The sequence below is a fragment of the Rhinichthys klamathensis genome, unplaced genomic scaffold (assembly GCF_029890125.1).
Source record: "Rhinichthys klamathensis goyatoka isolate OS25496 unplaced genomic scaffold, OSU_Roscu_1.1 h1tg000036l_1, whole genome shotgun sequence".
In the NCBI taxonomy this organism is placed as follows: Eukaryota; Metazoa; Chordata; class Actinopteri; order Cypriniformes; family Leuciscidae; genus Rhinichthys; species Rhinichthys klamathensis.
The window spans coordinates 1449805-1466362 of NW_026606584.1; the positions used below are offsets into that span (position 1 = coordinate 1449805).

General features: G+C 39.0%; 1 protein-coding gene and 1 long non-coding RNA gene across 3 annotated transcripts in view; both read right to left on the reverse strand.

The window, feature by feature from the left end:
- The window catches only part of nol11 (nucleolar protein 11), a 139284-nt gene that overhangs the window by 103600 nt on the left and 19126 nt on the right, over positions 1-16558 (reverse strand). The gene's annotated exons all lie outside the window — the stretch shown is intronic.
- On the reverse strand, positions 8949-10259 carry LOC130081173 (uncharacterized). The gene is made up of 2 exons (XR_008806697.1): positions 10162-10259; positions 8949-9803 (listed from the first exon to the last, which is right to left on the reverse strand). It is a non-coding gene; the product is annotated as an uncharacterized LOC130081173 (long non-coding RNA).

The window sequence follows — 16558 nt, forward strand, 5'->3', positions numbered from 1 at the left end:
AAATGATCATTTCGATGGAAGTGAATCAATCAAAACTAACTTTAGCTGGAAAATAACATTATTAAAGAACCGCTATAGAACCAAACCAATCTCTGTTACCTTAAATTATGTTTATCTCTGTAAAGCTGCTTTGAAACAATCTACATTGTTAAAAGCGCTATATAAATGATGACGACTTGACTTGGACGAACAATATGTAGATGTGTAGCAGAGCATGTGAGCGGAGTGGAGCGGGAGCGAGCGGGCGGATCTTGGACAGAGCTTGGACAGAGCGCAGAGCGGCATTTTTAAAAGGACGGAGCGTCGCCCTATTTCCCGCTCCAATTTCGCTCCGCTCACACCACGAGTCTGACTCCACGTCTTTTCCCCGCCTGGCTAAAGAAGCTCGCATTGTATTCAGCATCCCAAGCGGGTCTGCGAGCGCAGAGAGGGTTTTCTCCACAACCACCGCATGAGTCTGAAGCCTCAGACATTGTCCAAACTTGTGTTCTTGAAGGTGAACTCAAAAGAACTGTAGATAAGGAAAGCAATTCATTTTCTTTCTTTTTTTTTTTTTTTTAAGTTTGACAACATAAGCCAATTTAAATTGTAATCCACGTGCACTCTGCGCAAAAGTTCAGTTTTACGAATTTTGGCCTAATAGTTAATTTAGCCTACTTTTAAAACTTTGATGAAGCCTACAGTAGGGCATAGCCTGTATATTTTTATTCATATAATTAGGCCCATTGATTCGTTTAATTTCACAGCAAATTTTTTGTACAATTGATATAAGCCAATTTTAATTTTAATCGTGTGCGCTGTGCAAAAGTTTAGTTATCAAAATGTTGGCCTAATAGTTAATTTACTTTTAAAACGTTTATGTAGGCCTATTTTTTTTTTATTTTTTTTTATATAATTTTTATTTATATTATTAGGCCCATTTATTCGTTTAATTTTAGAGCAGTTTGTGTGTACAATGGATAGGCTATACGCCAATTAAAATTAATCGCGCACTCTGCGCAAAAATTCAGTTATCAAAATTCTGCCCTAATAGTTAATTTACTTTTAAAACTTTTATGTATATTTTTGTTTATATAATTTTTATTCATATTATTATTAGGTCAATTTATTCGTTTAATTTTACAGGACTTTCTGTATAGGCTATATTCCTTCTTACATAGGCTAGGCCTAATTTGTCATTTGAAATAAAACATTTCTATTTGGAAAATGTTGTTGTTGCTCTTTAGTTCTTTGGGAGGTAACCCTGTGGTCTAAGCTAAAAGTGAAGTACATGCAGATTTTTTTCCTTTTTTGGAGCGAGCAGGGGGCGATTTGAGTGGAGCGCGAAGCAAACTGCGTTGAGCGCTGAGCGATAATGAATAATTCCCGCGATAGTTTTATTTTTTGATCAGCTGTTTGTGTAATGAGTGCTTCCACACCGAACGCGAATGTGCTGCGGCGAAAAAACGACTTATTTTTTTCGCTTCGATGTCGATTTTTTTTTACTTTTGCGGCGACAGAAAAGGCTTCAGCCAATCACATACAAGGAAACAAAGGTGAAGCTTGTTGACGCTTTGGCCGCTCTGACGTAGCAGCATTATGTGCGAGAGAAGAGAAGTGTCACATGAAATGTAAACTAAAAACAAGCAATACATTGAAACTAGAAACCTTTTATAATGACAGCATTTTTATATTGCCTATTCCGCATCTCAACGCACGCATACCCTATCATTTATGACATGACGTTGTTTTTTACCAGCAAAAGAACGAGGCATGGGATAAAATCATGGATGAAATAGCTGGGATAGTTGGTGTCTCCGGCGAGTTAATGAAGTGCTTGCTGATGATTTATAATATTTTTGACTAGGAGGGAAATAATTGATTTAGAATATTTTCAACATTCATGGTCGTGTGTTTCATATTTTTGCATGCATGTAGGCCACACACCAGAGCATGTGCGTAAATTAAGCGGAGCGGGGTGACGCTTAAATAGGCCTACAAGTTAAACTCAAACATACGTTTTATATATACGTTTAAATAATATAATGCTATTTTTTTTATTTCATCTATGTTGATAGCTATATGAAAAGGGAACCGCATGAGATGAGTAAGGATCATAAGATGCCCAATAGGCTATATCGAAAACATTTGGAATGGGTCAGACCATTTTGGCCACTTATTAACCCTCTGGGGACCAAGATGTTTTTGGGGCCCTTGGGATGTTTTGACATGCACTGACATTTGTGCTTTTTTCAGTTATTTATAAACATGTTAATGGCAAAGGTGTAAATTCAATCTATATAGCACAAACGGGGCTACCATAATATGTGAGCAACATGTATGTACATGTTTGTATTTTTAAGAGAATAATGTTTATGCGTGGTTATAAAAAAAAAAAAAAAAGAAAGTTGCTGAAATAAGACCACAAAACACATTAAATATGTGTTCACAAGACTTTTGACTAATGGATGTTGTCGCTTCGAGTTCTGGCTTCAAAATGATGTGAAAATCATCCTGTCTAATTATTCACATAGCACAATAGATTCTTTTAAATTGTGAAAAACATTTTTTTGTTATCCAAGGCAATATGCGAATGGGCGTGAACGGCCCAACCCCATTGTGAATAATTAGGTGGTTGAGAAGACAAAGACGACCCGCATATTAATGAGCCTTTCATTCAGGTGTGTCACACAAGAATGCAAGGACAATATACACACATACATATACATATACATATATATTTATATATATATATATATATATATATATATATATATATATATATATATATATATATATATATATATAAAATCAAAATATAAATGAAAGTCAAAAGCATATTTTTAGTCATACCTGGAAACAAATCCTGTTCAAATAGGTTATATGGGCCATTCTACAGAATTGATTCAAAGTTAGAGTTGGAAACATCTTGAAAAGAAAATTGTCTTTTTCCATAACTGTCTTAGTAGGACATATACATTTTATTAGGGATGTAACGATTCACTCATCTAACGATGCGATACGATTCACGATACTGGATTCACGATACGATTTTCTCACGATTTTTTTAACAAATGAGATTTAAGACAAAAGTGTCCCTTTTATTATTTCTCAGACAAAATGCTGCACATTTCTTTTTAATTTAAAATATATTTGTCAAATAATAAAACTACATTAAAAAAATTCCCTTCAAGGTTGTTTCAACTCAGTCTTTCTGTCTGTTTGGTCAAGAGGCTGGACACTGGTACCTTCGCACACTACGTAAAAGACTGTAAAATTAGTACCAGATGGACAGGGATTTTAAATTGTAATAAAGGCAAGATTCTAATTTTGTTATAATTTGTATCATTACACTAGTAAGAGTTAAAAAAAAACACATTTAGAGAAAGAGATAGTAAAATAAATACAACACCTGGTTGCCACGGAAACACTGATGCACCTTGTGATCTCTGTGGCTCTCGCAATTGTCGTATTAATGACTTTTACATGAAAACGGAGGTGACTGGTGCTTCTCACGGTGGTGATTATTATTAGTCTACGGAAAGTCAAAATGCCGCCACACCTCCGATTTGAATGAGTCAACGACATCAACGCTTGCCGTCGCCATGTCTACTGTTTGACGGCGCGTGCACACACTGGTGCGGCGCGAACGGAGCAAACCGAGCGTTTTCAGTTAATTCCTATGGAAGTTGAGCTTGGCTCACACAAGATCAAGTTCCATGAATGAAGTGAAAACACTCACTAGCTTCACGCCAGTGTGTGCTCGCTGCTACTGTGCCTGTAAAGCGAGGTTCACAACTTCACAGTAGGCTATACAGTAAACGCGCCCTGCTGTTTAAAATGTGTATCGCGATTCGATTCGTTTAACATTTCAACCGACTTGAACCGCCACACATTTTTATCGATTTTCAACCGGTTGCGAGTGAATCGTTACATCCCTACATTTTATCATACATATTTCAAAGTTAAGGATTCATTATTTTGATATAGATTGCATTGGAACAAACACTAGCCTATAACATCTTAGTTGATTAGTTTATTGACAAAACATACTATATATTTAACATATGAGCAGAAACTGCTAACAAAAGCTTATTTGATGTTATTTTAGAGTTAAAACTTTATAATCTATTCAAAACTAGTCACACACACAGACACATGATTCAAATTTAAACAGTAGGCTATTTTTGCGTTTACAGACACTAACGTTATTATATATCGCGATTAGAACAAACCACAAGAATAAAACACTTACAGTTCAGCTCGCTCCTCGAAGTGAAAATAAACCAGCACTTGTTCTGAGGTAGGTAAATGTCCCAGGATTATTCCTCACAGGATTATTCCTCACCGTGCAAGACGACAGTACATTAATCTGACTAAATATAGTGGTTTACCGAGTTGATATGTGGGCGTTTACACGTCTCAATGTGTTGCTTCAGATCATTAGCGTTTGAATAGCGCGCGCTCTCCGTGGGCGTGTCACATTAGCGGAATAATGAAATGCGAGAACGATAATGAGAACGGCAGACACCTCTCTCTTTTTATATAGATTACATAAACGGAGAATATTTATTTCTAGTTTTAAATTAGATAATTTAAAAGTACAAACTTAAATGATCATATTAAACATATATCGCTCATGTCTGGGTGAATAGTATTAGCTGAGTTTTTTTTAAGTTCAGAGACGTGCTCCAGAAAAAAAGTTCACGGACGTGAAGCAGAACGCACACCCTGTTTATTTTCTTTATTTTACAAAAGCACAATATTTTATTTCGATTGTAGGTGGGCACATAAAAAAGTCGACATTTAACAGTTTATTTTTTAATATGTCTTAACTCTGTATGACCAGAAATGGAGTAGTTTAAGTCTATTTTTCTGCTATGTGAAAAAAATCTGCCAAAACGCACGGGTGCGTTTTTGGTCCCCAGAGGGTTAAGTTTTGTTTTGTAGAAAGCCTTTCTTTAAAGTGAATTTCGTTTTGTACAAATTGTATCTTAATTTTAATCAATGTTTCATCAACAAATTGCCTGGATTAATAGGAATAAGAAGCAAATATAGTAGACAATATAATTAGGACATGGAGGCGCCGGCGCGTGAACTGGAGCGCCTCTCATACCGAAAACTGACAGAAAACAATAGTTTATTAATAAACAATTCAAATGTTTAATGCATAATCCTTACTTTGGACGGTTCTTTGTGGCAAAGTTTTAGCTACTTTACAAGATTAGCATACTCTCCTTCAGACTCTGTTCTTTAAGATTGGGTGCACACAAAACCTTTTCTGTCTTTTAAAGAAAACGAAAAGCTCGTCTTCACTGGATGATGATGATGAAGTGGCCGTGTTTTCTCAGCTGTCGGCGCGAAAGTTTTGGAATGTTGAAGCTCTGAACGTTGCAAATTCGCGTCGCGGCTGATGTGAATGGTTTTGACGCGAACTATTCGCACGCGAACTATTCGCTTTTCCGTTTCGCTTTTTCGTTACGCGTCCGGTGTGAAAGGGCCTTTAGCCTTGCACAATCCACACACCGCTGTCTAAGGGTAGGGACACACCAAACCGACGCTTAAGAACTAGTGCTGATGAAAGCCAACTGTGTTGTTGCCTCGCGTCAGGGCAAAAAAGCTGCACTTGAACACACCGAGAGAACTAGTCGATTGTCAACTAGCATAAGTGTTCTGCGACTGCATGTAAATGAGACAACGGTCTATTTCTGCTGATATATTCGTCATTCAAAAAGGGAAACCAATGCAGCAGACTGCAGATACACACACCGTAAACAAAGTAGCGTGTGCTTGAATATATCAATCCTGCTGATCACTTTATTCCACTTAGCTCCTGTTAATATTAAAATATTCGCCAAGGAACACTCAGGTAAGATGGCGTAAAATTAACAGCCTTCTATCTGTAGAGTTTTGACTTTTTTGCTTGCTGTTTTGCTATTATTCTCGTGCACTTATTCACTAAGCTGAACAGCCGATCACAGTTCTCTCTCTAACCGACAGCCCGAAGCCGATTCAACATGCTAAATCGACGGCGGCGTCTGACTAGAGCCAACGGTGCAGAACACACAGAAAAAACGAAGTCGGCCGACGCTCAATCGTTGGCTTGGTGTGTTCCGGGTTTAAGAAAACCTGCTACCACTAGATGGCAGTAGCCTGCTAAAACAGACAACTGCACCGTAATCTAGCATTCTTCCCCACACAAGATGCTTAATGTGGCTTAAGAAAGTGATATTGAAGCACCAAATTTAGTACACAACTTAGTAAAACTTAGCTTACCTTGTACAGACAAGCAGAAAAATATGTACTCAAAACCGATATGAAAATTTTGGCCGATACCGATAATTCTTTACATTTCAAAGCCGATAACCGATATATTGGCCGATAAATCTAAATTCAATTTTGATATACTTTGATAGCCATGTCCCAAACACTTCAACATAAATCAAACATATACAATATAGTAGGCTAGTTTGAACCAGTGTAAGACTCCATAACCTTTCAAATTAATTTTACACTGCTATGGCCAACTTTCTTTATTAAAAAATGGTAACATTTTATAATAAGGCTTCATTTTGTTAGCATTAGTTAACATCAACTAAGAATGCTGTAGAAGTATTGTTCATTAATTGTTGGTTCATGTTAAGCTCAACATTTTATCAGACATTTTTGATATCCAAAGTTGTATCTGTTAACATTAGTTAATGCACTGTGAACTAACATGAACAAATATTTTATTAACGAACTAACAGAGAGCAATAGCCTTTATTAATGTTAATGTTAGTTAATGCACTTATTGTAAAGTGTTAACAAAAAATCTATTGCCTAACAAAAAAGTTAAAGGGACACTATGCAGGAATTCCGTTTGTGTCAAACAGCGACTCCTAGAGTCGCTGTGGAGTACTTGTATTTAACATTACTGTCGTAAATACCACTCACGCAGAGCGTGACGTGTTACATAGTATACAATAGTACATTGTGTTTAATTTGTCGTTTAAGGGGATCTAATATATGTTGTTAGTGGTGAGAATTTTCACGTGATTAAATGCATAGATCCGACTATTATCCCCATGTACTTTAATGGTCCAGTGGCAGAACTTTTGCCAAGCGTGTCAGAGGTTCTGGGTTCTATCGCACTAAGTAGTATAGTTTTTTTTCCTCATCAAAACCGATTGTTTACTAGTGGTTGTATATCAAGCAGGGACACGTTTTTTTGTGCATAAGGTTTTGTGCTTTCACCGTAACAAATATAGAGAGTCTCTCCGCAACGGATTGAAGCGCACATGCGTGTGAAGACTGTGCGCGTCAAAACAGAACACTAGCCGCGTTTCCACTGCAGGGCCAGGGCCGAGCCGTGCTAGTGCGTGCCAGAGCCAGTCGCGTTTCCACTGTCACTTCCGGGGCTTGATCGGGGCTTACTCGGGGCCAACGGCAAGGATTTCTGGCATGTCGAATATCTTGGGCCAAAGCGGGCCAGCTCGGGCTAGAGGCGTGGTCAAGGTAAAAGGCGGAGTTTATCTGTGTTATGGAACGTTATGATCTGAAGCATGATGCACATTTCACTTTTTTATATCGCGCAAAATAATCGCTGCTCGAAATGGTGAATCGCCTGTACTGGTCTGTCGAAGATACCAAAGCTCTTCTGAGCATTTGGGCAGAAGAAAGGGTATAACGTCAATTTGACGGCGTGTGAAAAAACGAAGACATTATAAAATACATCGATGCTGAACTTTCTAAGCTAAGCATTCAGCGAGCAACGCTTCAAGTTCAGGATAAAAAAAAAGTTGCGGGCGCAGTATTGTACAAGGCGATTCAAACGCAAAATGGACAAAGCGGAGCTCAGAGAAGGAACTTTCCAAATTCCATGGTTCGACTTGATGGACGGTGTGCTGGGTCACCGTCCCTCTGTTAGTGGCGACTCGCGAGACAATCTGGACACTATTGCAGGCTGCAGCCACGGCCGGTGAGTTAATATACATGCTATCTTCCTAACTTAAAAAATAAATAAATTCATAATACCCGCTGAAATGGGTTGGGTTGTATGACGTTTGATCCAGAAAGGCGTGTTAGGGGCGGGGTTTAGGGCAGCGCTGCGGGGCTACTGGCCCGGCAGTGGAAACGCAAGCCCGGTGCTTGAGGCCCGAGGCCACTGGCTCGGCTCGCTGTTAGCCCTGGCCTGGAAGTGGAAACGCGGCTACTGTCTCCGCCCCACTGATTATTTTGCTACATATATAGGCTCGTTTTCAGCACCGGGAAACGGACGTCTGGTCACCCTTTGTGTGTGTGTGAATGAGTTAAAAAAACGTAGTTACGGTACACACTATAGCTAACAATAGCTATCTTTATGTAAGGCCGTAACCAGGGTTTGAAATTATTAGTGAGGTCCGGGGTGAGGTGTAAAGAATTGTGCTGTAATAGCATCAACTAGACTACTAGAAACACTGCTTTAATGTTTTTATGATGACTTTGTGCAGCATGAGCAGTCTTCCTGCTGGCCAGTAGCCTATTTAGCATATTTCATTCTGTAACATACAGATCTGTATTATGCTATTGTTTTTGATAGTGTTATACATTTCTTACAGATAATTATGATGATCATTGCGTTTGTCTTACCGAATGTGGTATCTACCTGTCAGCAAATACAGTTTGTCTATAAGCTTTTTTTATTTATTAATGCCGATTGCCGACAGTAAAATTTTGCCAGATATTGGGACGAAAAACAAGCAAAAACAAACAAGAATTTTTTTTATAAAAATCCAAAATAAGTTCAAAGCTTGTGTTTTGGAAATAAGATTAATATATCACAAACCCTAACATGCAACTTGCCACTTTAATAACTTCCTAAAGTGTGACATTAAATCAGAAAAACAAGTCCAGAAGACTACTGCCACCTCTCCATTAGGTTGATCTGGCAACACGGGATCGCACCCGCACCTAGGGCTGAACGATTATGGAAAATAATCTAATTGCGATTTTTTTAACCAATATTGCGATTTAATATGCGATTACTTTAAGTTCTTTACCTTCTGTATTAGTCGACAAAGACAAGCAATAAATCATTGTACAGTAGGGATGGGAATCTTTAGGCAGCTCATGATCCGATCTACTTTTTTTCTTATTAATCTTAATAACACTTAAAATATGCATTTAATTACATGTGTAAAAATACATACTTTAAAAATATATATATATAAGAAAACATTTAATTAAACCAATTACATGTTAAGAATTTTAAATAGGCTATATAAACTAATATAGCTTCAAAATATAAAAGCTAGTAAATAAAGACGAACAAAAAAAAGCATTACAAGCAATAAACAGAGTGCTTTCAGTATTTAAAAGAAGGCTGTCTGAATGTTTTTCATTTAAGAGCTGGAGTGATTTTCCCCCCTCAGTTTAGATACGATAAGCTGCATTCACACTAATGCACATATCTCTTTTGAAATTGTAAATGTGGTTTGTCCTGTTGGTTTAAGATATAACCGTTTACATTAATTTCGCGTCATAAAAGCATTTTGAGATGCAAGTACATTTAACCAATGAGTCGCTCACAGCCGCATGCACGAGCGCTCTTCACAAAGCGAGCGCAAGTATTTTAAAATGAAAGCAGCCTTCTCAGGGATTTTCATATTTTTAATATATAAGCCAACTGCATTCCAAAAGACATAAATAATGCCATCGTGGAGGATTTGTAAGGAAAATTCCGGCGGCCAAGACCACGCACTGCAAGAGTAACGTTATAACATCAAGCAAAGCGGCAAAACCTGTGCAATGAAGCGCGCGAATGTCCTTGTAATTCGGTTAAACCCCGAACTTTATGAAATATTCTTTTTGGGAAGGTTCGAGCGGTGTCGTGTGTGTGTGTGTGTGTGTGTGTGTGTGTGTGTGAGTGAGTGAGTGAGTGAGTGAGTGAGTGAGTGAGTGAGTGAGTGAGTGAGTGAGTGAGTGAGTGAGTGAGTGAGTGAGTGAGTGAGTGAGTGAGTGAGTGAGTGAGTGAGTGAGTGAGTGAGTGAGTGAGTGAGTGAGTGAGTGAGTGAGTGAGAGAGAGAGAGAGAGAGAGATAGAGAGATAGAGAGAGAGAGAGAGAGAGAGAGAGAGAGAGAGAGAGAGAGAGAGAGAGAGAGAGAGAGAGAGAGAGAAATTAGAAGCAAGCAGAATACGGTTGTTTCTAAAGCACGTTATCACGCATCTGTGTTTAAAAACTAAGCTCAGACTCGATTCTGAAATTCTCTGAATCGATCCAGAATTGTTGGAGAGAGAATAAATAACACAATATCACATACATTAAAGGGGTCATATAATGGTACATGCACTTTTACAAGTTGATTGTACTGAAATGTGTGTTGGCAGTGCCTGTACACAACCATCATATAATGATAAAAATCCATCCAGTGTTTTTGTTTTAATCTCCTTATATGTTTTCCCCTGCCTCAAATTGAGCCGTTCGTTTTTGTGACGTCAATAAAACGGACGCCCCTCCCGCAAATGTTGAATGACAGCAGTGATTCAACACAGACCCGCCCTCGCTCGTCCTGTCAATCATAGTCCACGCGGATCGGCGCGGTCATTGTTGATATGCTGGAGCACTGTCTATGAGCAGAATGGCATCTAAGCGATTGTGGTGTTCTGTTCTTGGGTGCAATAACGAACACAGCAGTCATTTTAATGTTCCTAAATCCGAACCGCTGAAGACGCAGTGGCTGTGTTTGTTTTCGAAGGGAATATTCCCCACGAGCAACGTCAATGCTCTCATGTTTGCCGAATCATTTCTCAGTGGACTGCTTTATAAACGAGGATCAGTCTAAAGCTGGTTTTGCTGAGAAGCTGCACCTGAATAAAGGATCGGAACCTATTCGTGTTCCTGCTGAACCTTCAGAAGAACTAAAGTGAGTGTAAGGTTTTATTAATCTTTATATTAATATTTATATTAATCTTTGCAAATCGCCAGCTGCACCCTTCACGATGAATGCGTCGGTTTACACTCACGGTACATTACAGCATGTTTTCTATGTACAACGTTCTCAATATAATTCATAATCCCACGTTTATAATGAAAAACGCGTTATGGTTATTGTGTTATTGTGTTACAAACGGTGTATGCGCAGAACAGAGAGGCGGGGTGAGCAAAGCTCATTATCATTTAAAGTCATATGCACTGAAACGGCGTGCTGAAAACAGAGCTGTTTTTGACCAGGTAAAATAAGTGTTTTCTTACAATACTAATGAGAATTTTTAATTAAAGTATATTACAAACTTTTAATTTAGACCCTAAAGAATCATATTAGCTTGTACAAAAATGGCATTATATGACCCCTTTAAAAATAAACTGTTCTTTCCTGTATGCCAGACCTATATGCGTAGCGTGCCAAGTTGATGCTTGATCTTGCAGACTGCTTTTCTCTCGCGTGTCACGTGACCAGTGTAATCGCAGCTTTTGCGGTTACAAAATCGCGTTTCATCATATCGCGATATTATCGCAAATGCAATTAATCGTTCAGCCCTACCCGCGCCCTCACTCACAACGCGCTCTCAAAGCCCCGTTCACTGCGCTAGCTTCTCGCAGCTAAATGAATTGCAAACACTCATATGAGATGGTTTAAACGGCTAATTATTCGTTCAGAGAGCTTCACATTTTATTTTTGAATGTAAAAAAAATGACCGAGGTCCGGACCTCGGTGACCTCATAGCTGGCTACGGCCATCACATGTTAACTGTAGCTCTTGGGTGATCCGCTGAAAAATCACCTCGGACGACCCTGTCGGGTACACACTGCATGACACATCATGCAGTGCTCGCTGTTCCTGCCAGAGTTCAGCGAGTTTATCTTCCTTTTCAATAGTTCAAATTCGTCGTGGCGCTGCCATTTTCGTCTTTCTTCCTCTGTGGATTTCCGCAGCTCCTGATTGGTCAAATTCAGATAGATCGACAAATCAGCTTATTCAACCACACACACACCTCACGAATTCAAGCCGACAGCTTCCGAACTTTTTCGACATGCTTAAATTATCGGGAGGTCGAGAGGTGCTCGGCTCGGCTCTTCCTCGCACACGATACGTGCCCGACATTCCGATTTCCACACGATTTCTCCCGAGTGAAAAAAATCATCTGCGAGCTCGTAAAACAGCAAAAAATCGCCCGCCTTTAGGCTTACTGTTTCAAATTACATCATTGCTGTTTGAGCTGCACACGCTGAAGCTGAAGAGAACAAATGTTAAACTGAATCGCTTTGCTAGAAGGTTAATCAACTCAATGGTTGCTGAAGAATGCAACTAAACGAAAGAATTTACAACTTTTTACTACAATAGTGTATAAAATTATAATAATGACAGTCCCAATCATAGCTTTTAATTTTTTGCATTGCTGTTTGAGCGCGCACGCTGAAGCTGAAGAGAACGAGCACCGGGAAACTGAAGAACTTTTCTAGCAGGTTGTTTAAATCAACGAAACGCATCCTATGTGAGATTAATTAGATATGTATATTACATAAACTTAATATTACGACTTCTATCTCCACAAAATGACGTGAATGCACAAGCGAACTTGACTGTGCTGGTCAGAATGTGTAATCCCTTTTCTGGACGGCCTATTTCCACAACAACGCGCTGAAACATGGCAACTAAACTCAGGGAATTCACAAAGTTTTATTACAATAGTGTTCTCATATAATGGCATGTATATGACAGTCCCAATTATAGTAATAAATGTGCATTGCTGTTTGAGCTGCGCACGCTGAAGATGGTCACGGGTACAATTAAGCGCTTTTTTGCATCGTTCATTAACTCAACCAAACGCATCCTAGATTAGATTAATCAGTACACACAAAATAAATAGAGATGCACCGATTGATCGGCTGGTGACCAGAATCGGCCGATTTTCACGTGATCGGCCATGACCGGCGACCGGCCGGTCAGTCTGACATAATCCGATTTTATGACGGTCAAATGCACTCTGGCGCCGCATGATTAACATCGCGCAACATCCGCATCACACGTGCACACGGAACGCACGGCCGTTTCACACCGCAAGCGTGAGCAGCGCGGTTTTTTCTTCGACGTGCATGTTAATCAATGAGCGCATTCACACCGGGAGCAGGAGCAGCGCGTGAGCGTGGAGCTGGAGAGTCGCGTGAGCAGCAGTGAAGCACGGGTTTCGGCGCCGAGTCTATTTTTGCTGCACTCTATTTAAGTGAAAGCACACTTTTGATGGACAAAATAAATATTGTTTTAACAAGAACTGAAGTAGCCTAGGCTATGTCAGAAAAGAAAATTAAGACTCAAAAATATTTATAGAAAATGTACCTATTTAAACTTGTTTTTATTATTTCCCAATCGTTTCCCTGCACTTGCTCCACTTGTCCTGTTTAGCCTGGCTGGACATGTGTCAAATGAGAAAAGAACTGTTTGAGAAATATAACTTGCCATTGATGTACAAGTGATTGCAATAGGCCTGTGTGTGTGTGTGTGTGTGTGTGTGTGTGTGTGTGTGTGTGTGTGTGTGTGTGTGTGTGTGTGTGTGTGTGTGTGTGTGTGTGTGTGTGTGTGTGTGTGTGTGTGTGTGTGTGTGTGTGTGTGTGTGTGTTGAGAAATATCTTATACTGCAAGGGTATATTTATTTTATTTTTATTTGTTATTTATATATTATTTTATTGCCATTACCTGTTTTCATACAGAAGTTTAGTTTGCTAAATATATATTTAAAAAAAATTGTTGGATATTGGATGTGAAAAGAAAGAAATGGTTCTTCCATAACACTGCACTTTAGATGTGTGTGAATTTCCCACACCAGGAGTAATTTATATAGTCTAGTTCTATTTTATAGCGATTATCTCTTTAAAAAATGTTCTATGCAAAATGTTCTATTAAAGAGAAGGTAGAAAATAAATATTTGTGTGTGCTGTAAAGTGGTTTAAAAAAGGAAATCGGAATCGGCTAAAATCGGTATCGGCAGGTCAAACTCAAGAAAAATCGGAAATCGGAATCGGCCTAGAAAATTGTAATCGGTGCATCTCTAAAAATAAACATACTACAACTTACAATGACACAAAATGCTGCGAATGCTCAAGCGAACTTGACTGTGCTCGTCATGAAGGCTCGACTAAGTAGACGCGCTCTTTCCGCCACAACGTGCTCGTTACGCTGAAACACTAGCGAACAAGAATTCACAACATTCTTTTACAGGCGTGTTCTTATTATAATGTTATGAAGCCTGTGTGACAGATTTGTGCTGTACATGTTGCACTGTACATGTTGCACTTAACTATGTTCCTTTTCCATTTTTGTCCCATAGAAAACCATTCTAAAAAAGCTTAACGTTAGGGGTGGAACGGATCGCAGTTGATCCGTGATCCGTATGGATCAGCCCCACAGTTCGGAACGCATGTGATTCGTGGATTAACTGCTAATTTTAATCATCATAGTGTGAAAGTTTAGAATTTGGACGCATTTTGTCTTGCCAATTTACACATTCAAACAATTTTAAACGCAGAAGATGTGAAAATCGGGACTCGCTAGTTATCTGTGCGCACAGCTCAGAGAAAGAGAGAGAGAGAGAGAGAGAACCAAATGTATTCCTCTTTCGTGTTTCCTTGCCCTTGAACGGACACAAACAAAAAATTAGGGCTGCAACTAACAATTATTTTAATAATAGATTAATCTGTCGATTATTTTTCCGATTAAATCGATGAATCAGATTTAAAAAAAACAAAAGCATTAATTTCCAATCCTTTATTAAAAAACAGAACTGACAGTGCACATTCACCGCGAAAAAAAATGGACTTACAAAAAACATACACATGTATGCTTTACATCTGCCAAATAATATATATAGGCTTTTTAAAAATAAAGTGAGCTGCTGTCAGAACAATAAATAATTGATAAAAAATAAAGAAAAATACAAATCAGAAAACTTAACAGGATTTGTTTGAACGTCAGAACTTGTTCTCTACACCACACTAACACACACTCACAAACTCTCACACTCACAGATGCACACACTCACAAACTTGTGTTTTGTTTTTGTCAAAGATGTTATAATCTTTAACAAAATGTTTGACATTTTTTTAACAAGCAAATGCACCTATTATCATATTACCTATAATAGGTAGTAATAATAATAGCAATAATAATTATAAGAGAAGATAATATCTCTAGTCTATCCTAATATTAATTATAAATACAATGTATATAAAATATAAATACAATATTAAATAATATAAAAAAAAACAAATACAATGGATTGACCATCTCCTATGGTGTGTAAGGTATTTTGCAGCTCATCCTTTCTGAGCATATAGTGTTTCTCTGAGTCATTAGATTAAAGATTGAAAAATTCAGTGCTGCAAATTGTGGAAAAAATATTCCCCTGCCCTTGTAGTGGTAGGCTATTTGGACAGACAAGAAAGTGTTTTCATCGTCTGTCTATCTGATTCAAATCACAGTCTGCTAATTCAGTGGTAAGAATTTAATTGTTTTTATTTATATCTTATATAGTAGGCCTAATTATATATTACTATGTAGTATGTACCAAATTACTAATGCTCAGACACACTCGGTCTCTCTCTCTCGCACGCGCGATCTCGGACACATTCAAGCTGCGTTCACACTACACGCGACACGATACCATTCATTTTCAATGGTGAGCGGGCGACTTCCGGCGACACGCGCGGTCACGACCGTTGGCGACTGGATGGGGCGTGTCTGGCGACTCGACAAAGTTGAGATCTGTTTAACTTTATGCAAATGCAGAGCGACTTTCGGGAGCGACAACCAATAGGAGTGAAGTCAGTGGAGCGCGTCACTCTTCAGTGCTGAGTCTGACCGAGGCAAGTTGAACGAGAAGGTCATTTTAGCAGCCAGAAACTGTCCTATTATTTATGATATATCTCAGTGTACATACAGTGGTATTCACCGTACTGACTCCGTGCCTGAATGGTTTCGGGAACCCAGATAGACCGGAATTTGCCCGTTTTCTGCAGTTAAATAGCCGCGATGGCAAAGAGCACTCACTGTTTCTCGTTCATCTTTAATATTATGCATTTTATGTACTGATTCCATTTATATTTAGACTTTTCCTTCCAAAATATTTGTTTGTAGCGGCAAGAAAACGTATTTGTTGTCTAACATAAGAGTAACATCCGTGAATGTCACTCACAAACATTACTAGGCAACCAGTAGTGGGAACGCCCTCCAGCGCAGCCACTGGCGACCTGCAGCGACAAAGTCGCTTGTAGTGTGAACGCAGCTCCAGTCTCTCTCTCGCGCGCGCGAGCGATCTCGGACACTCAGTCTCTCTCTCGCGCGATCTCGGATACACTCGGTCTCTCTCGCTCCGCGATTTCGGACACACTCGGTCTCTCTCGCTCCGCGATTTCGGACACACTCGGTCTCTCTCGCTCCGCGATTGAGCGACAGTGCTCCGCGCCCAACTCCAATTTTTTTCTAATACTCAAACATTTCCGCGACGCGCGATGCAACGAATCGATTATGTAATTCGTTGCCAACTCTTTCAGAAATCAATTTTAATCGATTTAATCGGTTCGTTGTTGCAGCCCTACACAAAATTATGTCAAAATACCCGTCTCGGC